The 25,750-nt window shown below is 37.1% G+C and overlaps 1 pseudogene; it reads right to left on the minus strand.

Annotated features, from left to right (window-relative positions):
• Positions 1 to 718: 718 nt before the first annotated feature.
• The window catches only part of LOC100995769 (POTE ankyrin domain family member F-like), a 42,473-nt pseudogene continuing 17,441 nt past the window's right edge, over positions 719 to 25,750 (minus strand).

Consider the following 25,750-nt stretch of genomic DNA (forward strand, 5'->3'; position numbering starts at 1 on the left):
CAACATGCTAAGCTGTCCACTGTACTGAAATACTGTGTTTCCTCAATTTTTTTTAAGGTGTGCACTTTTATCCAACTCTCCTCAAGTCAGAGTACAGGTAAGCCCTGGCTGCCTCCAGCCACTCTCAGGGAGACCAAAAGCCTTCATACACCCCAAGTTGGGGTACAAAAGAGGGGGGCCATGAAGGCTGATCATTCAAAATAAAACAAAATTAAAAAGTATTAAGGCGAAGATTCAAAAAATTTTGCATTACGTAATTTGCACAAAAGCAATGCTATCACCACCCCTGTGTGAAATAGGGAGAGGACTGGGCCATTCTCCTTAGAGAGAAGTGGGGTGGCTTTTAGCAGGGCAAGGGACTTCCTGAAACAATGCATCTCACAATATTTGGAATGACTATTGAAAAGAAGAACAATGTACAATCAAAGTCCTCGGCCACATTGTAGAACTTTGGAGGAAGCTCACTCCAACCGACTGCTGTCACCTTCACCATTCCGGTTTTTAAATCCTGAGTCAAGCCAATAAAAAACAAAACAAAAAATGAAACAAGAAAACAAATAAAGCCATGCCAATCTCATGTTGTTTTCTGAGAAGTTTGGTTTTGTCAAGAAAGGGTGTAATGCAACTAAGTCAGAGTCCACCTAGAAGCATTTGTGGTGGACAATGGAGGGGCCTGACTCATCATACTCCTGCTTGCTGATCCACATCTGGTGGAAGGTCACCCCACGATGGAAGGGAAGACAGCCCGGGGGGCATCGTCGCGCGCAAAGCCGGCCTTGCACATGCCAGAGCCATTGTCAATGACGAGCACGGCGGTATCATCATCCATGGTGAGCTCATTTCCAATCGTAGAGCCTTTAAAAGATTATCATTCCTTTTTTTCACACTTTCAATTCCCTCCAAATATTTCTTTTCTCTTAGCTGGCTCTGATGTTTCATTGTGTCTAGCTCCAGTCTTAGCAGGGCAATTTCTTCCTGCAACGTACTATTTTCATGCAAGAGGTCTTTTTCTTTCTTACAACTAAGAGAAAGCTAAGTAAACAAAGAGAACTTTTAGTTAGCACTCAATAGATTGACATATCATGATTTCTTCTGAAATTAAAAAATAACGTGTATTTGTATAATGAAAGAATCCCCATAGTGGATATTTAACTGGAAAAAAATTGGACAAAACTTCAAACCTAACAGAGTGTAAATTCCTCCAGTGATTTATTTTTCATTGTCTTTAAATATTTAAAGTTTTAGGAATCTGCTCCTGAATTCCTAAAAGTTTAAATATTTATTTAAAGACGATGAAAAATAAATCACTAGAGGATTTTTAAGAATCTCAGAATTAAAAAAGCCTTTTTCTGAGTTACAAAAAACCCAGAGGCATAAAATATAAGATTAATACATTTGACTATATTTTTAAGATTAGGTTTATACTCTGATATCTAACCTATCAACCACACCATCCTAAGAGCCTTAGCTATGCATTTATTTGGACAGAAGCAATTTCTCAAAGTTCTTTAAGTTTCTTTTACTGAAGAACGTTTTACCGATATTCTACATTTCTAATATTTTTATACTCAGTTATAAGAATTACATTTATTTATAACTGTCAAATCTAAGCACTGTACCCTTCTACACTGTACACATCTGTATCTAAGCATTGCACTCCTACATACAATACTGAACTCATTTAAGATCGCGATTCTTAAAAGGAGAGGTCAAAAAATATACACAGATGCAGGATTTTCCCCAGGTATGCTGATGCTACTTCTAGTGACCCTCCACAAAACCACAGTTACTTCTGTGGTGTAAATATATAAATACAAAAGAAGCCTTTTGTTTCAAAATATGAATGGTAAATAAGATACAACTTATAGAGATTTTCTTCGAAATCATGAGATTATTTGCCATTGCGGTAACTTTTATTTCCTCTTTATAATGTTTGAAACAGTAGTAATGGTGAAATAGGGGAAATATACTGAACTATTTCTCCAGAAACAAAATACTTATCAATAAATTATTACTAAATGTGTATCGCGGCATGTCATTGTTTTCAAACCTCTTTACATTGAAATGAGAAACTACTTGGAGCAAACTGTTCCTCTCTGCAAAAGTAAGGATAATGGTATCCACAATGTGGCCTCTGACCCAGCTATACATTTCCTACTTTCTCATCAGTGAACATAATCAATTGACTTCTCTATTAACATTTTTTTAAAAACTAATGTCCAAAAACAAGAAAATCTGTTTTCAGTCGCAAAACTTATTTCTGATGTGGAAAGATCATCAATTCTTATGAAAAATATCAAATACTTCTCCTTTGGATTGAGGCCATTGTGCAGGTCACTACTCAACTGTTGCAGGCAAATGGAGGTGAATTAAGAACATGGCTTTATCCTATATGTACATATATAGATATATGACAAAGGACATATAGAATATATACACACATATATATGACTTAAAAATCCTTTATATTTCCAAAATACAGTTCTTTAAAATATACACACATATAAAAACATTTGAAAATAACTAAAGAAAATACCTCAGAATTCATTTTTTCGACCACTTCTATCTGCTTTTCTTCATGAATCAGAATCTCATCTTGTAATATTCCAGTGTTCTGTTCTTCACAAAATTGCTTCTGAGTATCATTTTGTTCATCACTAGAAGAAATTTTAATTTTCATGAAATACTGGAGGTGTCCCTAAAATGATTTACAGGGCAAGATGGCGCCATCAGATGTCACTCACACAATGCATATCTGCACATTATTCCAAGACAAGGCAGAGGGGTCTCACATCTGTTAACCAGGTGTCCCCAACCATGCTGGCACCAGGGACTGGTTTTGTGGAAGATAATTTTTCCAGGAACCTGAGGTGGGGGATGGTTCCAGGATGATTCAAGTATATTACATTCATTGTGCACTTTATTTCTATTATTATTAATATATAATGAAATAATTATATCTCACCAAAATGTAGAATCAGTGGGAGCCCTGAGCTTGTTTTCCTGCAACTACATGGTCCTATCTGGGGGTGACGGGAGATGGTGACAGATCATAAGGAATTCAATTCTTATAAGGCGTGAACAACCTATATCCCCCCGCATCAGCAACTTACAACAGGGTTCAGGTCACACTCAGGACAATCTAATGCCACCGCTGATCTGACAGGAGGAGGAGCTCGGGCGGTAATGCGAGCGACAGAGAGTGACTGTAAACAGATGAAGCTTCACTTGCTCACCTGCCTCTAACCTCCTGCTGTGTGGCCCAGGTCCTAACAGGCCAGGGACTGCTAATGGTCTGTGTCCTATAACCCATACTTTTTATGTTTATTTTTTGGAAACAGTTTCCACTTATATTCTTGATTCCTATGTATTTTATAAACAACTTAGAAATTCCTTTTAGAACAAGACAGAGTCTAATATTATGTTTTTAACATAGGACTTTGAAATAATTTTATCTGTGTATGAGAGAGAGATGTGAAATAAACTCATCGTTAAGCACTTTCCATTTTACTTTTATTTCATGCATATTAAGAATAAAACTGGGAAGTCCTAGGCAGAGCAATTGGGCAAGAGAAATAAAGGGCATCCAAATTGGAAAAGAGGAAGTCAAACTCTCTCTTCACCAATGATATTATCTTATACCTAGAAAACCCTAAAGACTCCTACAAAACACTCCTAGATTTGATACATGAATTCAGTAAAGTTTCAGAGGTTACAAAATAAATGAATACCAATCAGTAGCACCACTATACACCAACTATGACCAAGCTGAGAGTTCATATCAACAATCCAATCCCTTTTACAGTGGCTGCAAAAAAGTGTGAAATACCTAGGAATATACTTAATGAAAAAAGTGAGTGATCTATATAAAGATAACTGGAAAACACCACCAAAGAAAATAACAGATGACACAAACAAATGAAAATACATCCTATGTTCATGGACTGAAAGAACTGATATAGTGAAAATGACCATAGTGCCCAAAGCAGTCTACACATTCGATACAATTCCTACCAAAGTACCAATGTTATTCTTCACAGAATTATTTTAAAATGCTGACATTCATGTAGGACCACAAAAGAGCCTGAACAGCAACAGACATACCAAGCAAAAGGAACAAATATGTTGGCATCACATTACCTGACTTCAAATTATACTCTAAGGCCACAGTAACAGAAACAGCGTGGTACTGGTATAAAAACAGATACATAGATCAACGGAACAGAACAGACAACTCAGTAATAAAGCCGCTACAACCAAGTGATCTCTGAGCAAGGATACAAAAACATACACTGGAGAAAGTACAGGTTATTCAATAAATGGTGCTGGGAAAAAAAGAGAGCCACATGTTGAAGAATGAAACTGGATCTCTATCTCTCACCATATACAAAAATTAATTCAAGATGGATGAAAGGCCTAAACCTAAGACCTGAAAACATGGGCCTAGGCAAAGGATTTATGAGGAAGACCCTAAAAGCAAATCCAACAAAAATGAAAATAAATAAATAAGACCTAATTAAACTAAAAAGCTTCAGCACAGCAAAAGAAATAATCATCAGAGTAAAACAACAACCTATACAATGGGAAAAATTTGAAAATTATGATGCTAACAAAGGATTAATATCTATAACCTACAAGAAACTCAAACAAATCAACAGGAAAAACACAAATAATTCCATTGGAAAGTGGCCAAATTACATGAATAGACATTTCTCAAAAGAAGATGTGCAAACGGTAAACAAGCATATAAAAACATGCTAAATATCTCTAATCATCAGGGAAATGTACAATAAAACCACAGTGAGATATCACCGTGCTGCAGCCAGAATGGCCACTATTAGAAATCAAAAAACAACAGACGTTGGTGTGGATGCGGTGAAAAGACAACAGTGATACACTGCTGGTGGGAATGCAAATTCATACAAATCTATGGACAACAGTATGGAGAGTTCTCAAAGAACTAAAAGAAGATCCTACCATTTTATCCAGCATTCTCATTTCTGGATATCTACACAAAATAAAAGAAATCGTACTCTCAAAAAGACACGCGCACACATATGTTTACTGCAGCACAATTCACAATATGCAAAGATATGGAATCATCCAGTGTCCATCAGCTGATGAGTGGAATAAAGAAAATGGATATATATACATATATATATCTCACATCACGTATATGTGTCATATATATGTATGTGTGTATATACACTCACACATATACATATGTACATAGCTGAGACTGGGTAATTCACACACATACATACCTGAGACTGGGTAATTCATAAAGGAAAGAGGATTGATTCACAGTTACGAATGGCTGGGGAGGCCTCAGGAAACTTAACAACCATGGTAGAAGGGGAAGGGGAAGCAGGCACCTTCTTCATAAGGCGGCAGGAGAGAGAGAAGAGAGAAGTGAAGCGCAAAGAGCCCCTTATGAAACCATCAGCTCTTGTGAGAACTCACTCACTATCACAAGAACAGCATGGAGGAAACCGACCCCATGAGCCAATCACCTCCGAGCTGGTCTTTCCTCAACACCTGGGAATTACAATTTGACATGAGATTTGCATAGAAACACAAAGCCAAACTATTGGGGGGGTGGTATCCTTATTTTTAAAATATCTAAATGTCATTATTTATAATTCAAAATAGCAATTTTTATTACTTATGATTTTGTTTGAAAATAAAATGATCTCGTAAATTTTCTTCACTTTTAACCTATTCAGTCAAAATATAGAAAAAGCTAGATTTGCCAGCAGAAAATTGTAACAACTTTTTAATGAGATAAAAATGTATAACAATATCACTACTATTGTACAGAGAAAAAAGTGAACAAGAAAAGGAATTTAAAAAGACAGAATATGACTATCATATACATACATGAACTGACAAAGAGACTAAAATCTCCTACTGGAGATTATGTTAGGACTTGAGCAAAAGCTTCTAAAAATACCAAAAACAAAAACAAAACAATTATTTTTAAGAAATAAATTATACAGAGAACTCTTCTGGTTAAGATGATGCATCAAAAAAAAAATGTTCGTGAGAGCTATTATTAACCAAGTCATCATAACCAAAACTTTAAATCCACAATTCTGGAATATTAAAAAGTTTCTTTTTGAACATAGTTAATGGAAGGCAACTTTTGAACAGAAAATTTCTGGTTAAAGTTGACTCAAACTTAGGAAAGAATTGACCTGTAGCCATGGTAACAAGAAGCCAGCCAGAGCCAGTTCAAAATCTTGTCAATCGATCAATGACCACTGGCCTTGCTCACCAACCAATATCAATGTGAGCAGCTTGCTTCTGAAAGACAGCCAAGCAGCAACAGCTGCTCCATCAGAATAGACAGTGCCTGACCAGTATAATCTTACTATCGGAAGCGAAAAATTCCAACTGTCTTTTTATTTCAAATACCGAAGGTCCATAATCCCTTGGAAAGAATTTGTGAGTCCATTACATTTACCACCCTAAAAAAAATAAAATACTAGTGGCCGGATGTGGTGGCTTACACCTGTAATCCACCCAGCACTTTGTGAGGACGAGGTGGGTGGACTGCCTGAGGTCAGGAGTTCAAGACCAGCCTGACAAACAGGATGAAACCCTGTCCCTACTAAAAATACAAAAATTAGCCGGGTGTCATGGCATGCACCTGTAATCCCAGCTCCTCAGGGGGCTGAGGCAGGAGAATCGCCTGAACCCAGGAGGCAGAGGTTGCAGTGAGCCGAGGTCACACCACTGCACTGCAGCCTGGGTGACAGAGCGAGACTCTGTCTCTAAATCAATAAAATACCAGTAAAGTTTGCAATTCCTCTGACTCATTTTACCATAATTGCAATTATCATGATTACCAGTAAAAGAATAGTGAATAACCACAATATTGGGCTTTTCTACCTAAGTGAAAAAATATTAATATAAAGAATGTAGCTTATTATAAAAAGCCAAAAGAATTTTTAAAATACATATAATTACCAGGCAAAATTGTTAAAATGAACCTTGTCAAACATTTTTTAAGTGAGAATCAATCAAACGATATACCCGGGATAAACTCCATTCATTCATTTAATACCTATTTATTAGGTAGCTACGTCTGATAGGCTAGGCCTTTTTCTAGGAAGTGAGGATATGGTAATGAACAATAAAAACCCTATTCATGAGAGTGAGATAAACACACAATAACAACAGACAGATACGGCAAAATACACAGTACGTTAGAGGAGAAAAACTAAATCAGGAAAATGAAATCTTTATGTGTTTGATGGGAAGGGTGGTGGGAAAGTTGGGATGGCCAGAAAAGTCCCTGCTGAGAAAGAGGATTTTTCTTTAATACAAAGAAACTTTATTTGTACATCAAAGACTCTAAAAAATGATGATGGTAACAGAGTTGATGTCAAGACACAAATAGGTTTGAAGTTAGAGATGATAAATCACTTTGTTTCATTGAACCTTCCCTCGATTACGTTAGAGAGCATCCCTGGTATGTTCCCAATTGAATCTCAAGCCTGATGCGTCCTGATGATACAATCCTAATTCCTTTCTGTTAGTCCTCATTATCTCTCTTTTTTTTCATTTTCTTCATTTTCTCTGGACTAGGAATTGTGCTGGTACATGGTTCTTCCTCAGGAAGTGGTTATTCCTTAATGTATTTCTTTTTACCCTTTTTCTTCTTCTTAGAAAGGGGATTTTAAGTAAAGAGCTGAAGTAATGGAAACAGTAAGCTAGAAGAATATCTGGTGAAAAAGCATTCCAGACACACGGAACTGCTAAGTGCAGAGGTGTGCCTGGAGTCTTTAAGCACTAGGGATAGGTAAGGAATAGCAACAAGTTCAGTGTGGCTGAAACACAGCAAAAGAGATAAGAAACAGAAGTTTAAGCAGGAGAGGTAACATGCCAGATGGTTTACTGCCTTTCAGTTATTAGGAGGAACTCTGGCACATACTCAGAGTGAAATGGGAGGCAATCAGAAGGGCTGGGGCAGAGTAATGACAACATTTGACTTATGTTTTAAATACATCCACTGAGATAAGAATTGATGAAAGGGGAAGTTTTTAAAAACCAGGACTATCAATTCCCAGTCTATGACACTCATCTAAACTGCAGATGACGGTGGCTCAGTTGTACAAGATAGACTGGCCTCTGGATATATTCTTCAGATAGACCTGACAAGATTTACTGAGAGATTAGATGTGAAGTGTCAGGACAGAGAGAAAGATCAGTCAAGAATGACACTGATGTTTTTGGCAGAGCAACTGGAAGAGTTGCTGTTAACCAAAGTAGGAAAGACTACATGAGGTATAGATTTCAGGAAGGACATCAGTAGCCCAGTTTTGGATCTGACAAGTGTGTGATACCCAACAGCTAATCAAATAGAGATGTCAAGTAGGTGGGATGATATAGAGATCTAGAATTAAGGAAAGAGATCTAAGTTGGAGACATACATTTGGAAATCACTAGCATATACACAGTAGAAAAAGTCACGAGGGGCCAGGCGCGGTGGCTCACGCCTGTAATCCCAACATGTCATGAGGCCAAGGCAGGCAGATCACCTGATGTCAGGAGTTTGAGACCAGCCTGGCCAGCATGGGGAAACCTGTCTCTACTAAAAATACAAAAATTAGCCAGGCATGGTGTCGCGCACCTGTAATCCCAGCTACTCAGGAGGCTGAGGCAGGAGAAGTGCTGGAACTCATGAGGCAGAGGTTGCAATGAGCCAAGATCATGCCACTGAACTCCAGACTGGGAGACAAAGCGAGACTCTGTCTTAAAAAAAAAAAATTATGAGAAAGAAGATTGAGGACTGAGCCATGAGAAACAACAATGTCCAAAAGGAGAAAGATGAGGAGCAGCAAGCAAAACAGACCATGATAAACGGACTAGAAAGGCAGGAGGAAAAGCCAGAGGGAGTGAGGTCCTGAAAGCCAAGTGAAGATGCCATTAGGGAGGAGATGCCCTCCATTGGCTCAAATATTGCTGACAGATTAAATGAGGTGTAAGAAAAATGCCTAGATTTAGTACAGAAAAAATTAGTGATAATCTTGAGGAAAAACAACTCTGGAGGAGTGCTGAAATTGAAGACTTACCAGCATTGAGATCAAGAGTGAATGGAAAGAAAATTTGAGTTCATGAGTGTAGATAGTTCTTTAAGGACAACATACTTAACACTCATGACTGAGAATGATGTAATTTTCATCCACAGTCATGGAAAAGTGATAGACAAGAAACAGTAGCTTCCAAATTTTACATACCAGGTGGAGTTTTCAAATTTTATGTAACAATTATATATTCTAAAGGTTATAAAAATTATACACATATGGCATTTAGAAATGTCAGACTAAGGTTTTAAAGGCCCTTTGAACATTTCTAGATTACATAAGCTGATTATCATTTTGTTCATGCTTATACATAAAGACCAAGAAATACTAAAACTCTCAAGGAGAATATTTCTTGCTTGATAAAAATCAGCCAATTCTAGGACAGTTGACACTCATCAAATATATGAAGTAATTGATCATAGTAAAATACTGAGTTCTATTAACAGGAATAAAGTGGGAGAAATGCAGAAAATAATCTTATTTTATAAATGTAGTTTTCAAAATCATATGAAGTCACTGGAAAAATATGGTGAGGTGAATACTGAAATATATCCTTGTCTCAAAGGGAGGATAATGTCACACATGCAGGGCACTTTTACAAGCAAGAGTCACTGCATTAGCAGCACCTTCCTTTTAGCACAAGGGTCAGCAAATAAGCACCTGTGGGCCAAATCCAGCCCACTGCCCGTTTTTGTAAGTCAAGTATCCTGGAACACAGCCATGCTTATTCACTTTACAGTCCATAGTGTCAGTTAGCTGGGTGATTGCACACCTGTGGTCTCAGCTAGTAGAGAGGCTGAGGTGGGAGGATCACTAGAGCTCAGAAAGTCGAGGCTGCAGTGAGCCATGATCACACAACTGCACTCCAGCCTGGGAAACAGAGTGAGACCCTGTCTCAAGAAAATAAATATATGTAGTCCACAAAGCCTAAAATATTTACTAACTGGCTGTTTGCAGAAAAAGCTGGCCAACTCCTGGTTTAGTAGATCAAATATCCTTTCATATATTTGAATAAAAGTTTTACCCAATATACTGAAATGTTTATATTAAATATAGATCCCCATGTACAATCCCTTGGCAATATTCAGATTGAGGGTCCAATATTTCAGCACTCAGGCACTGACAACAAAAATTTAGTAACTAGCAATCTTGTTGCTAACAAGGTACAGTGTCAATGTAGCATGTAGCTTCCATTTGCAACACAGCAGATATTACAAGAATTTTAACAAGAACTCTTAAGATGTGTCATCAAACTAAATGCTTTAAAAACATTTTAATTGTGAAATAATCAGTATACCCTAGATCTAACCTCATTTTTTAAAAATGGTTGCATAATACATTATTTTGGGGATATGGAAATTGAGCTATTTCCTATTGATAAGGAATTAGACTAGCTCCAAATTTTTTATATAATAATACTATAATAAATGTCCTTATACATAAGTATACATATAACATATCTATACAAATATCCTTTACATGTATTATATATGCTTACTCTGTTGTATATGTGTGTGTGAATATGCTACTAAATTAATGTTCAAAATGTATTTACCAACAGTGTATGAAATGTCTTTTTCAGTGAAACCATTTCCCTTGCAGCAACACAGATGGAGCTGGAGGCCATTATCCTAAGCAAACTAATGCAGGAACAGAAAATCGAATGCCACATATTCTTACTCATTAGTGGGAACTAAACGTGAGAACTCATGGACACAAAGAGGAGAATAACAGACACTGGGGCCTACTTGAGGGTGGAGCATGGCAGGAGGGAGACGACCAAAAAACTACCTTTCGAGTATTTTGTTTATTATGTGGCTGATGAAATAATCTGTACCCCAAACCTCCATGATACAGTTTACCTATATAATAAACCTGCACATGTACCCCGAAGCTAAAATAAAAGTTCACTGAAAAGAAAAGAAAATGCCTTTTCCCTCACATTTGCCAATACTGGTTATTTTTCAAATAAATTAATGACTGGAAAAAAACGGTAACTGATTGTTTGCTGATTTTCATTTTTCTGATTAACAGGCAAGGCTGAATATCCTAATAAAAGTATAAAATTTGTTCATCATGAATATTAGCCCAAATTAGGATTAGTTTGACAGCACAAAGTCACCTCCTGTTCAATGTTGCCATAGGCTTACCTGTGATACTCTTCATTCTCAGTGTCAGGAAATTGCTGGCTGTCAGGTGTTCTGCTCTTCCTTGGAGGAATTAATCCATCATCATCATTGCCAGCAGTGGCACCATTAGTCAGGTTTTCTGGGAATCTGACATGTGTACTTCCGTGCTTCTTCATTTCCTCTTTGATAGCCATAAAATTTTCTAGCTGGAAGATACACAGAATAAGAAATTATCTACTTTAGGCACATTATCTATTGATAATCAGACTAAAACCAAGAAAGATAAAATAATTGGTCTAAAGCTCCTAAAGTGGCATTACCTAGCATTTTATGGCACCATTCGGGATTATTCCATAATAATGAAAGAATAGCTCTAGGGTTTGCACCTCTTTAAAATTCAATGTACAGAATTCTGAGTTAAGTATTAAATTTTTCACTGATGATTTATGCTACTTACATGATAGGATCATGTATGCCTACATTTACTACACTTTGTTAAACAACATAATGTAAAAATCTAATTCAACACAAACATTTGAATATAAAGGTATACCTCTCTATCACCATCCTTATTTATTTCTGGTTCTTGAGATCTTTTCTGCAGATGTAAAAACAGAAGGTTAATTTGCTTGTTGTATTTCTGTGACATTTCCTCTTTTGGAGTGCATGTTTTTAAAATAATTTTATTCTTAAGTAATCAAGTATGGGCAATAAAAATTAGAAAATAATTAAAATTAAAATTTAACTGTTAAATAATAATTAAAATTAAGAATTAACTTTTTAATCTATGTTTAGCTACTGCCACATCACTGGCTTCTAACATGTGAAAAATAATTCACCTTAGACAAAGGGAGAAGAAAAACATGAACCAGCAAATTTAACTTTCTCACTATTTGTTTGGACTAAATTTAATTTGTTATGTGTTAAATCTACCAAAAATGAATCAGCAGATGATTTGTAGTGTTCCAAAATCTTCCTCACTTGAAAAGAGTTTACCTCATGAAACCCTAATTAGTGAGCACCTACAGTGCACTGAAGTGCTTTTTAAAAAGATTCCTAACTGGATTGTAGGCACCTTTTAAACTGTTAGGAGCCGAAATCAACACCAAACAGAAAGAAATGCAAATTCTCACATTTTAATTGAAATTATATACTGTCATATGATAGTGTTATGTATCCAGATTATCTGCTTAAGTCCAGTTCTAATATATTCTAATGTGTGCTAATGACAGCAGATAAAAATTTTTAATCTGTACTGATTTTCTGCAATTGAAATGAATTAGAATGTTATTGTGTTTGTGCACTAACACCAAAGGTCCCATTCTGCAAGATATGGTTCTTGTAATAGGCAGTTGCGTTGCTTTTATGACCTGGTTCCCTCCCTGAACAGAAATGCTGAGGTCAACGAGAGACCACAAGGCAGGATATGTCCTTAACCTTGGTATCAGTGACTGACAATATAAAACTGTGGATTTTCAATCACAGGTCATGATTACTCTTTAACCATGAATCCAGCTCAGGGAATCAGTGTTACATTGTTCATAATTCCTATTGCTTAATAATATGATTCAATAATTGATGTTACTTTATCATGTTAGGGTGTTGTAAAAATAAAAGAACAAACAAAGTTCTGAAATTTGTTTTTGCCTCTATTTCAAAAGGAAAGATTAGCTATAAGCTAATCAAGAAGGTAGATAAGAATATTTTAAAATAAGAGTATTTTAAATTTTATAGTGGGTTATGTTGAAGTTAAATATCAAATATTAAATTAGAATCTATTGATTCTTCTGTTAATAAGGTTGCTGAATTTATTACAATAAATTTTAAGAATCTATTAAAATATTCTTTTTTTTTTTTTTTTTTTTTGCGATGGAGTCTCGCTCTGTCACCCAGGCTGGAGTGTAGTGGTGGATGTCAGCTCACTGCAAGCTCCCTCTCCCGGGTTCATGCCATTCTCCTGCCTCAGCCTCCCGAGTAGCTGGGACTACAGGCACCCACCACCACGCCCAGCTAAGTTTTTGTATTTTTACTAGAGACGGGGTTTCACCATGTTAGCCAGGATGGTCTCGATCTCCAGACCTCGTGATCCACCTGCCTCAGCCTCTCAAAGTGCTGGGATTACAGGCGTGAGCCAACTCGCCTGGACAAAAGATTCTTAAAAAAACAATCTACTGATTTTCAAAGCCTAGTCTGAAAGGTAATTTCATTTGGACTATCTAATATTATTAAGGCAAAAAAAAAAAAAACAACATTAAACAAAAGTTTAAATTAAAAAGTTTCCATGCCTCTGGCTGGCCATTTTCACTGCCTTTAAGCCTTTGTGACTTTTCCTCTGATGTCAGCTTTAAGTCTTGTTCTGTTGAAAAATCCATATATTCAGTTAAAATCAACCACTTAGAACAGTTAAAAACTATTGCCTTTTAAAAACAGATTTGAGACATTTCATTTTATTTCATAAATTGAGTGTTTCATCTTTTGTGAAATTGTTATTTAAGAAATAATTCTCAAAAACTTCAAAAACCCACTTGGGGAGATACCAGATGTCACCAGATTGAAGACAAACAAACATGTCAAAAATTCCCTCACAAATTCATCCACCCAACATCCATGAACAAAACCACCAGAAACACAGCTTTAAAATACAGTAGAAACATATAAGGTGACACAGTGTACTGTTCTCCACTTCCTAATAGTACCTTATAAATGATTTCCAAAATCACTGCTGACACCTTTATTAGTGTACAACATCTTCCTAATATCTAAAATGTTTCCCTCCACTATTCTGACAAATTTATTTTCTTTTTTTCTTTTTTCTTTTTTTTTTTTTATGAGCCAGGGTCTTCCTCTGTCCCCAGGCTGGAATGCAGTGGCATGATCAGCTCACTGCAACCTCTGCCTCCCTGGTTCAAGTGATTCTCCTGCTTCAGTCTCCTGAGTAACTGTGATTACAGGCAAGCACCACCACACCCAGCTGATTTTTGTATTTTTAGTAGAGATGGAGTTTCACCATTGGACAGGATGGTCTCGATCTCCTGACCTCGTGATCCCCTCCGAAAGTGCTGGGATTACAGGTGTGAGCCACCACACCTGGCCTTATTTTCATCTTTTGAAACAATGCTATGTGAAGTCTTCCTTGATTCTGCATGTCTTTCCCCAAATAAACAGGTACCTCCTTCCTTGAGGCTGCCTTAGTACTTTACTGATTTTTCTACTGCATCTTTACCACCTAAACCGTACATTATTCCTCCACATGTCTGTCCCCTCTACTCCAAGACTGCAGGGGAGAGTCTTGCACATCATCTTTGTAAAAACAGTCTTTGTTTTACTCAGAAATTTTTTATTGAGTCTTGCTAAATACATGCTAGGCATTAGGGTTTAAAAAGAATGAAAATAAAGCATGTCAGAGATGGCTTTTCTAGAACACATGCCCAAGCAGAGACTTAAATATTGAGACTAGCCAGATTAAAAGGGGCAGAGGGCAGGAAAGGGTGACGGCATGCCACGCAGCAGCAAGAGCGGGAGCCAGGCCTGAAAGAGTGAAAGTATTTGCCTACAATAGAAGGATGAGTGAGTAGGGCACTACCCGCAGCTCAGTAATGCCAGAGAAAGGGCACACAGGGAAAAGGGCTAAAGATGGAGAGTGGGGCAGAAGTCAGATTATGAAAGCCTCATGTGTAATTTTAAGTTACTTGGACATTAATGTTCAAAAGTGGTCCCGGGTCCTATCTGCATTTAGATATAGATCATTTCAATGCCAAAACCAATATTCCTAGTGAACCATTATTCATTAAGACAAGGTGACAGATAGCTCATGTGGACACAGCTGAGATGAAACTATGTAGCAAATTCTAAACAATTCTCATGAACATTTGGAAAGTCAGTTCTATAATAAAGTCATACAAATTATAATAAATCAGTAAATATTTGGTTTTGAAAGATGCTTTGTAAAGTTATAGTGCTTATGAATACAACTAAGAGTCATGAATTCAGAGCTGTGACAATAAAGCAAAGAAACCACATTGTGTTTGAGTCAGCAATCTTTACATTTCTATCCAGTCTTCCCATCCAGTCCATAAATTCTAAGTATAATCCTGGTACTCACTCTCAAGTTTACGTTAAATACTATCCCATACAAAAAAACACTCTCTCTTACTTCTTTTCATTATGTCCTGCTAAAAAGATTCTGATTGGCTGCAGGCGGCAAGAGGGAAAAACACAAAGCATATTTTGCAGAAAATGATTATTTAGAAGTCAGAACTACGACATGAAGCCAAGCAAGGCACTCTAGGACCGAATTTGCTGTGCTGCCTTCATACGCTCCTTGCTCTTTCTTTTCTGGCAGCTGTGACTCACACAGGTCATGGAGAGTATCATTCCCTAACAGGAACAACTCCGATATTCATCTTTATCTATTAAGTTCATCTGTCCCAATTCTGTGTTCTGTGGATGCTGACTTTCTGTCACGGATGGTGATGCACATGGACATTTGTCACTGACTTTCAGATTCTTGGATCTTTGACAAGTCTTATTACTGAGAGTCAAACTAGTAGGATGCGACTTATAAATGCTGATTATCCAATTACCTGCTGAAAATATCCTACATGAATATTCCATTAAACATGCATAGAAAAAAATTAGTCATTCCTGCTGACCTGCTGCTCTTTGCTCTTCTGTATTCACCAGAAAATTTCCTACTCCTTCCTCATATCCAGGTTAAATACTAGTGTACAATCTGGAAACCTGTACATCATCTGAGATTTCTCTCTGTCCCCCAAGCCTTTCTCATTCAATTATCACTAAATCATATTGACTATACCTCTCTTCTGTCTCTGTTTTATATTCCCATTGCCACTGGAAACACAAACATTTACAAAATGACTTCTATTTAAAAGAAAACTGCCAACTATTAATGTTATTTCTTACAGGAAAAAAATTAAGCAAAACAAATGAAAAAGGCACAACAAAGGCCAACATAGTAAAATGAGTAACTGAGATTCCTAACGTTATTTATTTCACCATGGACGGGTGAAAACCTCATAATACATTGATGCTACTCCAAGGATGTGTGACATGGAAACTATAACTGACTACTGCAAAAGCTTCCTTTGTCTCCTGGTTTCTTTACATGATTATCTTCCATCAATCCCAGGAAACTATAGGCCAGCCACAGGCCAAATCCAATCTGCATTATGGTTTTGTAAATAAAGTTTTATAGGAGCTCAGTCATGCCTGTTTGCTTACATATAATCATGGTGGCTTTCACACTATAACAGCAGACAACAGCAGGGTTAAGTAGATATGACAGAGACCACATAGTCTAAAATATTTCCCCCCAGTCCTTTAAAGAAAAAGCTTGCTAACCCATTTTACACCATAACCAGAATGCCTTAATACTCAAATTTAATCTTGTGACTCCCCTGCTCAAATTTCTCCAATGAGCCCCTGCAGCACACATTGTTGGCTCTCTATCAATAGCCATTCCTCATTCTTTCCGGCAGAAAAAACATAAGTCTATTGGGATATTTATTATCCCAATCCCCCTCCTCAGCCTCAGAAAGAGAAATGTTTATTCTAAGCTAATCAGGTATTTACCTTCCCAGTGCCTGGTTTGGGAATGAGCATGTGGTGTGACCCAGCCAATGAAATGTTACAGGAAGCCCCTTGCATGCTTCTAAGTTTTCTCCCTGTTTAAAAGACACACGTGAAGAAAAGGAGCCCTTGCGATGTTGTGTTGTGAGAACAAGATGTTTGGAGCTGCTGCAGATTAGCCAACCACGAAAGGAGATGTGAATAAAACACTGCCAACAGCACAGCTGAAATAGGGACAAGTGGGATCCCTAGGATATCAATGAACAAAAAAACAACTCTGGTTCCTAGTGTTTTAGCCACTGCTCATCTAGTATTTGCAGTCCAAAGCATTCTACCTGGTAAATTTCCCATGGCCCACAGGAAAAGACCTACTCATTTCTATAGTATTAAAAAGTCTATCGTAAACTTGCCTTAGCTAAGTATTCACCTCATTCCCAACCTCTGGTATCTCATACTTTTGGTAATAGCAAAAGTGAACTGCTCAGAAACCCTGCCATGTTGACTCGAGCATCTTGTCTTCTGCACTTGCTGCTCTTCCTCCCAAACAGGCAATCTCATTAGATGTTCCTTCTGGCAAACACACAATCTCACTACATGTTCCTTCTGCCAAATGTCATTCTTCTGCTTCTTTCCCTGAAAAATTCTTCTCACTCTGCATGCTTACCTTAAATCCTGCCACCTTTCTTTCTAAAGCTTTCACTCCTCATCACATATGTCTGGCACAAAATCAATATCACATATAATAAATCACAATTATAAGATTCCAGTGGGCATCTAGCACACAGTAAGCACTGAATAAAGCAGCAAAATAATAAAAATGACAATGATAATAATAACAAGCTCCTGTCTGTGTTTTTGTGTTCTGTAGCCTTAGAAAAACTGCTTAGTATCTAAAAGACATTTGACAGTTATTTGTTAAGTGGACAAGTGAAAACATAAATAAAAATGTTTTCTTTGTAAATTCTGTTGAAAAAGCACAGAAATGAAATAGAGACACTTCTGTTGTGAGCACCTTAAAGATTAAAACTACATCTATTCCATCTTTGTCTCCTGCAACTTATAAAACCTAACTTACAGAAGCTCTTTGATAAATAGGTAGCTAAATTAAAGGTGTCCTCATACAGTTTGGATTGTACCATGTATTAGGTGTCCACATCCAGGTAGCATACTAGCATTTTTGTTACTGTGAAACATTTTTATATTTTTATTATAATCTGCTGACCCTTGCGTTGGGCAAATTGTACATTATGACAATCGTTTGGCAAATGGTAGCAGAGCACGTTCTTCTAACAAAATTACTGTTAACATGACAATTAACCAGCCGGTGGAAGAACATCTTATTCCAACAAAGTAAATGCATCCCTTTCAACTTCAAAATAGGAGGAATGAAGTCAGTAATAGTGAGACCTTGTTGGCACAAGCATATGTAACATGACCTGTGCTTCACTGTTCTTTTGTGAACTAAAATTCCTTACTTTTACTTTTTAAATCTATGGTAGGACTTCCCAGAGCAAGGCTCCACAACTCCCAGGCCACACACTGGTACCAGTCCATGGTCTGTTAGGAACCATGCCACACAGGAGGAGGTGCGCAGCAGGCAAGCCAGGGAAGCTTCACCTGTACTTACAGCCACTCCCTATGGCTCATATTACAGCCTGTACTCTGCCTCCAGTCAGATCAGTGATAGCATTAGATACTCATAGGAGCATCAACCCTGTTGTGAACTGCCCATCTGAGGGATCTAGGTTGTGTGCTTCGTATGAGAATCTAATGCCTGATGATATGTCACTGTCTCACTTTGCCCCCAGAAGGGACCATCTAGTTGCAGAAAAATAAGCTCAGAGCTTCCACTGATTCTACATTATGGTAAGTTGTATAATTATTTTATTATATATTACAATGTAATAATAATATAAAGTAGCACAATAAGTGTAATGTGACTGAATAATCCTGAAACCATCCCCACCTTCCCCCAGCCCATGGAAAGATTGTCTTCCACAAAACCGGTCCCTGGTGCCAAAAAGATTGTGGACAACTGACCTAAAGTAATTCACTATCACAAGTCTTACCTGGGTTGCTGTTTTCAGAGGAGAATTTTGGCATCTGTTTTTCTTTGTAGTCAGAAAGTAATTCACAAATTCTATGTATAAAAATATAACAAATAAAATTACTGTTTTAAAATACTGATCTGGAAACTTACCAAATGTAAAATTCTTAGAGTATTTCAAACAATATCAGAGTATCAGAACTTAACAGTATTATCCCATCCACTTATGCGTACGTTCTACAAACTTCTCATGAAGCTTCTAATTAAAGAAGAAAAAAGGTAAGATGAAATACTCATAAATCGAGGGCACTTTGACCCAGTAAATTAACTTGCATTAGCCTGACATAATAGAAAGTGTCCCAACTCTAAATAAGTCCTAGCTCCATAATGAACAGCTATTTGCTCTTGAACAAGCTGCTTCTCTTAGGCTCAATGTCTTCTTCTACAAAGTGAGGACTATGCTGCCTTATTTTACTAGGTTGTTACAATGATTTAACAAGATAACATTTTTTTAAATGCTCAGAGAAATAGTAAAACAATGGAATAATTTGTTCCTAAACTTTATGACTGAAATTATCTTGGAATCCCAAATAAAATCCAGTGCGAATTTTGTTCATAGGTTCTAATATGCAAATGTTGTAGTTTTCAGGAAATGTTATTAAGTCCTAATTTTGCTTCTTAGTTGTCCTACTCTTTATGGCTTATAATTCAGGGCATCTCAACTATGTCATAGTTCGTAACTAAATTTTTTCATAAATATCTCATTAAAGTAGATAATGTGATTGTCCACTATTATGGAGTTGATCAATCACGCCAAGGGCAGAAGAACCAATGGATGTTAAGACCTGACTTGGACCAATGATCCTTCTCTACAGACTCAAACTCTCAGCCAGATGTTTGTTACGATGATGCTTTATATATATGTTCATCTCCAGCTGACATGGGAGATGAAAACCTTACTTTTATTTTTTTTTTTTAGGTTCCACGAAGAAGTTGCAAGTTGGCATTCTCTAATTTTTAACATACATACTAACAATATATTTTGTACACAACACCCCACACGTTATTTGGCTCTGGTGTCATCTCACAGACCACCTTACATGACTATTTTTATTGCGCAAATCACAATTTCAATGTTTTGGTGGCACCCATTTTGCTTTGATTCACACCATTTTCTTAAAGCTACTCAGCAAACAGTCAAATGACCTTCCAGTGACTGCGCAAAATATAGAATGTTTCAAAAATTTGTGTGGCCGCCTTATGCAAGGGCCAGCTCCTTGGGAGGCTGAGGCAGGAGAAATGCATGAACCCACGTTGCAATGAACTGAGATCGCGCCACTGCACTCCAGCCTGGGCGATACAGTGAGACTCCATCTCAAAAGAATAAAATAAAATAAATTAAAATACCAGTAGAGTTTGCCATTCCTCTGACTCAGTTTACCATAATTACAATTATGATTACTATTAAAGAATAAATAGTGAATAACCACAACATTGGGCTTTTCTCCCTAAACAAAAAAATTAATATAAAGAATGTAGCTTATTATAAAGAGCCAAAACGATTTTTAAAATGCAGACAATTACCAGACAAAACTGTTAGAAAGAACCATGTCAGACTTTTTTTTTTTTTTTTTTTTTGAGACGGAGTCTTGCTCTGTCACCCAGGCTGGAGTGCAGTGGCACAATCTCGGCTCACTGCAAGCTCCGCCTCCCGGGTTCATACCATTCTCCTGCCTCAGCCTCCATAGCAGCTGGGACTACAGGCGCATGCCGCCACACCTGGTTAATTTTTTTGTATTTTTAGTAGAGATGGGGTTTCACTGGTCTCGATCTCCTGACCTCGTGATCCACCTGCCTCGGCCTCCCAAAGTGCTGTGATTACAGGTGTGAGCCGCCATGCCTGACCCACGTCAAACATTTTTAAAGTGAGAATCAATCAAACAAAATACCCAGGATAAACTCCATTCACTTATTTAATAAGTATTTATTAGGTAGCTACATCCAATATGCTAAGCCTTTTTCTAGGCAGTGAGGATATGGTAGTGAAAAATAAAAACCCTATTCATGAGAGTGAGAAAAACAAACAATAACAACAGACAGATAAGGCAAAATATACAGTATGTTAGAGGAGAAAAACTAAAGCAGGAAAATGAAATGTTTATGTGTTTGATGGGGAGGGTGGTGGGAAAGTTGGGATGGCCAGAAGAGTCCCTGCTGAGAAAGGGTTTTTTTTTTTTCTAATACAAAAAACCTTTTATTTGTTTATCAGACTCTAAGAAACGATGACATAAGGTTAACAGCATTGATGTCAAGATACAAATAGGTTTGAAGTTAGAGATGATAAATCACTTTGTTTCATTGAACCTTGCCTTGATTACCTTAGAGAGCATTCCTTGTATGCTCCCAATTGCATCTTAAGCATGATGCGTCTGGGTAGTACATGGTTCTTCCTCAGAAAGTGGATGTTCCTTAATGTGTTTCTTTTTACCCTTTTCTTCTTCTTAGAAAGGTGGTTTTAAATAAAGAACTGAAGGAATGGAAAGAGTAAGCTAGGAGGATATCTGGGGAAAAAGCATCCCAGACACAGGGAACTGCCAAGCACAGAGGTGTGTCTGGAGTCTTTAAGCACTAGGGGTAGATACAGGATGGCAAGAATTCAGTGTGGCTGAAGCAGAGCAAGGGAGATAATCAGGAGGAACTTTGACCCATACTCAGAGTGAAAAGGAGGCAATCAGAAGTGCTGGGGCAGAGGAATGACACAATTTGACTTATGTTTTAAATACATCCACTGAGTTAAGAACTGATGAAAAGGGAAGTTTTTAAAAGCCAGGATGATCAATTCCCAGTCTACGACACTCATCTAGACTGCAGATGACAGTAGCTCAGATGTACAAGATATGACTGGCTTCTGGACATATTCTTCAGGTAGACCTGACAAGATTTACTGAAAGATTAGATATGAGGTGTCAGAGGGACAGATGAGTCAAGAATGACACTGACATTTTTGGCAGAGCAACTGGAAGAGTTGCCCTTAACCAAAGTAGGAAAGACTACATGAGGTGTAGATTTCAGGAAGGACATCAGTAGCCCAATTTTGGATCTGACAAGTGTGTGATACCCAATAACTAACCAAATAGAGACTTCAAGTAGGCAGGCTGATATAGAAATCTGGAATTAAGGAGAGAGATCTGAGCTGGAGACATACATTTGGAAATCACTAGCAAATACACAATAGAAAAAGTCACAAGGGGCCGGGTGCAGTGGCTCACACCTGTAATCCCAACACTTTGTGAGGCCAAGGCAGACAGATCACCTGAGGTCAGGAGTTTGAGACCAGGCTGGCCAACATGGGGAAATGCTGTCTCTACTAAAAATACAAAAATTAGCCAGGCATGGTGGCACACACCTGTAATGCCAGCTACTCAGGAGGCTGAGGCAGGAGAATCACTTAAACTCAAGAGGCAGAAGTTGTAGTGAGCTCAGATCACACCACTGAACTCCAGCCTGGGGGACAGAGTCAAACTCTGTCTCAAAAAAAGAAAAAGAAAAAGTCAGGAGAAAGAAGATTGAGGACTGAGCCCTGGGAAACAACAATGTCCAAAAGGAGAAAGATGAGGAGGAGCAAGCAAAACAGACCATGATGAATGGACTAGAAATGCAGGAGGAAAAGCCTGAGGGAGTGAGGTCCTGAAAGCCAAGTGAAGACGCCGTTAGGGAGGAGTCGCCCTCCACTGGCTCAAATATTGCTGACAGATTAAATAAAATGAGGTGTAAGAAAAAATGCATAATTTACAGAAAAAAATTGTGATAATCTTGAGGAAAAACAATGTTGGAGGACTGCTGAAATTGAAGACGCTGCTGTGAGATTAAGAGTGAATGAAAAGAAAATTTGAGTTCATGAGTGTGGACAGTTCTTTTAAGGACATCATGCTTAGGAGTCATGACTGAGAATGTTGTAATTTTCTTCCAAAGTCATGGAAAAGTAATAGACAAATAGTTTCAAGTTTTATATAACAGGTGTAGTTTTCAAATTTTATATAACAATTACATATTTTAAAGGTTATAAAAATTATACACATGTGGCATTAAAAATGTCAGACTGAGGTGTTAAATTCTTAAAACTATAGAACTAAAAGTCGCCTTGAACATTTCTAGATTACACATAAGCTGATTATCATTCTGTTCATGCTTATACATAAAGACCAAGAAATACTAAAAGTTTCAAGGAGAGTATTTCTTGCTTGATAAAATCAGCCAATTCTAGGACAACTGATACTCATCAAATATACAAAGTAATTGATCACAGCAAAATACTGAGTCCTATTAACAGGAATAAAGTGGAAGAAATGCAGATAATAATCTTATTTTATAAATGAAATTTTTAAAATTATATGAAGTCACTGTGGAAAAATATGGTGAGGTGAATACTGAAATATATCCTTTTCTCAAAGGAAGGATAATTTCACACATGCAGGGCACTTTTACAAATAAGAGTCACTTCACTTGCAGCACCTTCCTTTCAGCACAAGGGTCAGCAAATTAGCACCTTGGGCCAAATCCAGCCCACTGCCTGTTTTTGTAAGTCAAGTATTTTGGAACACAGCCATGCTTATTCACTTTACAGTCCATAGTGTCAATTAGCTGGGTGTGATGCTGCACACCTGTGGTCCCAGCTAGTAGAGAGGCTGAGGTGGGAGGATCACTAGAGCTCAGAAAGTCAAGACTGCAGTGAGCCATGATCACACAACTGCACTTCACTCCAGCCTGGGAAACGGAGACCCTGTCTCAAAAATAAATTAATTTATATAGTCCACAAAGCCTAAAATATTTACTAACTGGCTCTTTGCAGAAAAAGCTGGCCAACTCCTGGTTTAGCAGATGAAAGATCCTTTGATATATTTTAATGAAAGTTTTACCCAATATACTGAAACGTTTATATTAAATACAGATCCCCATGTACAATCCCTTGGCAATATTCAGATTGAGGGTCCAATATTTCAGCACTCAGGCACTGACAATAAAAATTTAATAACTAGCTATCTTGTTGCTAACAAGGTACAGCTTCAATGCAGCATGTAGCTTCCATTTGCAACACAGGAAATATTACAAGAATTTTAACAAGAACTCTTAAGATGTCATCACTAATGCTTTAAATACACTTTAATTGTGAAATAATCAGTATACTCCAGATCTAACCTCACTTGTAAAAAATGGTTGCATACTACATTAATTTCTGGGTATGAAAATTGAGCTATTTCCTATTGGTAAGGATTTACTTTTGATAATGATAATTTCCTATTGATAAGGATCCATCTTTTTGATATAATAATGCTGTAATAAATGTCCTTATACATAAGTATATATGTAAGAAATCTATACAAATATCCTTTACATATATTATATATCCTTATTGTTATACATGTGTTTGTGAATATGTTACTAAATTAATGTTCAAAATGTATTTACCAGCAGTGTATGAAATGTCCTTTACAATGAAACCATTTCTTTTGCAGCAACACAGATGGAGCTGGAGGCCATTATCCTAAGCAAACTAATGCAGGAACAGAAAATCAAATGCCACATATTCTTACTCATTAGTGGGAACTAAACAATGAGAACCCATGGACACAAAGAGGAGAATAACAGGCACCAGGGTCTACTTGAAGGTGGAGCATGGCAGGAGGGAGACGACCAAAAAACTAACTTTTGGTGTTTTGCTTATTATGCGGCTAATGAAATAATCTGCAGTCCAAATCTCCCTGCATATGTACCCCTGAAACTAAAAGAAAAGTTCACTAGAAAGAAAAGAAAATGCCTTTTCCCTCACATTTGCCAATACTGGTTATTTTTTAAATAAATTAATGACTGGAAAAATGGTAACTCATTGTTCGCTGATTTTCATTTTTCTGATTAACAGGCAAGGCTGAATATCCTAGTAAAACTATAAAATTTGTTCATCATGAATATGAGCCCAAATTAGGCTTAGTTTGACAGCACATAGTTATCTCCTGTTCAATGTTGCCATAGGCTTACCTGTGATACTCTTCACTTTCGTTGTCAGGAAATTGCTGATTTTCAGGTGTTCTGCTCTTCCTTTGAGGAATTAATCCGTCATCACCATTGCCAGCAGCGACACCATTAGTCAGGTTTTCTAGTAATCCCACATTGTTACTTTCATGCTTCTTCATTTCTTCTTTGACCTTGAGTGGGATATTAAGGATAGTTATCACTTTATTGAATAAAAAGAACCTTTTTAATTGATTTTATCAATTGACTCAGTTTGTCATTATTTTAGTCATTAAAAATATTTCACACTTAAATTTGATCATATATATAGAAATATTACCATATAACTTTCAGATGTAATTATCATATCATTAATATATCACAGAAATGTTTGTAAAGTTTGCTTCATTTCTGTTTCAATGAATAAAACAGAATTTTCCAAAATTCAAAAAGGGCCCTCCTTCATTTCGTGCTTTTATTCTCAATCACTCTTCAGAATCTTATATATGTATTTACCCCATTTGACTCAAGGGAACACACAAATAAAAAGAAAAAGATGCAAAATGTGTCTTCTTCTGTCTTTACCACCTAGATTTTACATTAAACAGTCAGATTTAGAGGATGACACACTGTGGGGCTTCAGGAATAGAAAGGAAGATTGTCCTTTTCTGCGCTAAGATATTCTTCTCCCCCACTGCCTTTGAACATTCTTTTTTCATTTGGTTGCTGGGATATCAAAAACATGATGGTGCTCACTGAAAATGGGAGCCAAAGTTTGCCACAACACAAGGAGCAGAGTGAAACTGCTGAGGTGCAAACGTAGAATTCCAGAAAATGAGATGCTCCCCAAATTTCACATTCAATAGCCATACAATTTTCTAGCTGGA

The sequence above is a fragment of the Pan paniscus genome, chromosome 15 (genome assembly GCF_029289425.2).
Source record: "Pan paniscus chromosome 15, NHGRI_mPanPan1-v2.0_pri, whole genome shotgun sequence".
NCBI classification, from domain to species: Eukaryota; Metazoa; Chordata; class Mammalia; order Primates; family Hominidae; genus Pan; species Pan paniscus.